Source organism: Macrobrachium rosenbergii, chromosome 52 (genome assembly GCF_040412425.1).
Source record: "Macrobrachium rosenbergii isolate ZJJX-2024 chromosome 52, ASM4041242v1, whole genome shotgun sequence".
Lineage (NCBI taxonomy): Eukaryota > Metazoa > Arthropoda > Malacostraca > Decapoda > Palaemonidae > Macrobrachium > Macrobrachium rosenbergii.
Genome location: NC_089792.1, coordinates 40,179,139 through 40,181,638, shown reverse-complemented (window position 1 = coordinate 40,181,638; position 2,500 = coordinate 40,179,139).

Below are 2,500 nucleotides of genomic sequence, written 5' to 3'. Positions count from 1 at the left end.
TGCACCTGACGCCATAAAACTGGCGGAGAGTTCGGTCGGTGGCGGTAGACACAAACGCCCTCCGTCAGGTAGGCACTGAAGGCCTCGATGCTGACAGTGATGGCGCGATTGTTGTTCTAATGGCTCGAAGTCTAGGCCTTTTCCTCTCCTTTCTTCTTTTCGCACCTGTTTAGAAAAGAGAGAGAGAGAGAGAGAGAGAGAGAGAGAGAGAGAGAGAGAGAGAGAGAGTTGCTGTTTTTCCGTATGGTCAGTTATATACAGTATATGAATTCTGAGCGTCGTTCGCTGTGATTATGCCGTTAACATACAGTGGTGTCTAAAGTTAAATATGAATATTTATAAAAATGGAAAATTGATAGTCATTGGAAAATAAACTCATTCTCTACTAGAGGAAACAAGGCTACGCATGTAAGACTGTTATATTAAAGCAAAGGAATTTTTTCTCAGTGTCTATGAAAAAATGAATAATGCTATTTGGACTTTTTTTTTTAGGTGTTCCTTGGTATTCCCTGCGTGATTGGCGCCTTAGTGTGTCGCGATATACTGTATTTTAGAGGTTACTTGTGGAGAAGGAATCCTTTTAGACATTGTAATGGCATGGTATTTGCTCAGTTTTATTTGTGTTAATGGTAACCTGGACTGTGTGTCTCGTCTGTTTGCCAATAAATGTTACAGTAATAGGAAAGGCAATAAGTAATTGCGCAGTAAAGGGAACATAAATGTAATAGGTTACATTGGGGTGGTGCCCCTGTTCATCTCTACCAGGCTGTGTAGTCCGAATTTTCGATGATTCTTTGGTGGCTCAGGAGAACTGAAAATAATTACCTAACTTTTATTAACAAATAAACGAAACACACACAGCATACACACACACACACACACACACACACACACACACACACACACACACACACACAAGAAATGGATTTTGGAAGGAGGAACTGCTGGGAAGGTGCAGTGCAAGAAGACATGAAATATTTTGTATAGTGACGAGCTAGGGCCAAAACACTAAGGAAGAATTAAGGAACGAGGGATGGAATCTGATGAAGCTGAAAGATTTGGGTGCTGGAAGTCAATCATTAAAGGCTTTTTGCAAGTATTATGACATGCAGATAGATGGCACTTCACCTTGCAGGAATCGAAAGACTCGAAAAGAACAGTTACTAAGTCCTACTCTCATGGATGAGGTAGAAGAGGATGAGACCAAGGGATGAGCAGGAGGTGCAAGGTAAACAAAAGCTAATTATATTGAGCATTTTCCTTGTGATAAAATAACAGACAGCATGGCATTAAGCAGATGTTTCATTCTTTACGACTATGATTTTTCAATACACATTTAGTGCTAGCCCTCAACATTGTCTCTCCTCGAGGGTGGAAGGCATTATGAGAATTGATATAGAAGGTCAGTGAAAAATAAAAGAATACACTAAAGATAGGGCGATTGCTCAGTGAGATGATGGAAGGATGATCTTGGATGGCTGGAAATATAAACATTAGGATTCTCTTCTATGAGCCAGGGCTGACGCGTTATGCCAACACCTAGCGCCATCCGTGACAAATCTCAATAAACAAAGAAAGCACAAAACTTTTCCAGTTGGTATTATTGCATGGAAGTTATAGTACAGTTCGTTTGAAACTGCTGATTATAGCGTTTAATGCATTATTAAGATAGTATACTGTAATGCCACTGTATCTAGATTATTCTCCCTCACTTTTTTGTACAGGATCGTAGTCACTTGAGATATTTTTAAAAGTTTTTTTCGGGGCCGGCTTAATTTACTTGAAGTAACCTTACGTTTTGTAGAACTTTATTGCAGTGATACTTTTAACGGTATGTCGCGCCAGTAAGCAAAAGAGAAATGGATTGAACACCCAAACTGGCCTTGTTTTGAAAAAAGGTTAAAGTTATGAAGAGACTATTTACTTTTTATGTAGTTAGCCTCTTTATAAGTATAGAATCACGAAGACCTATAGTATATCGTGAAGACGGAATAATACAGACAACATTAAGGAAGGAGAATCGAAGATATTTATATCTTATTAATACTGAAGTGACGAGCAAGAGGGAAACTAATGGAGTCTGAAGTCTGGAAGATGAGGTAGCTATTTGATTACTGAAAAGGCGTCTAAGTAAACCATTCATTAACAAAATTTTCTCACTCTCTCTCTGGCTCATTATTTTAGCAACCGTACTCGTGTCTGTTCATATCACATTTGAAAAAGATACAAGAGAACCTTTCTAGGCATATGAACAGTTCCGTATAATTCTGGGCATTTTTTTTTTCATACAACTTGCGCCATGGATCAAAAATGCATTAAAAACGTTTCATAGCGATGAACTTCCCTTAAGCCCAGACAAACTGTTTTGGAGAAATTATCAAATGAATTTTTCCAGGTTTTAAAGACAGCAGTATCATTGTCATGTGCATGGATATAAGGATTCCAAGACCAAAGTTGACTCTCGCATAGGAAACGATTTTGGCCGTTTCCCCACAAATCT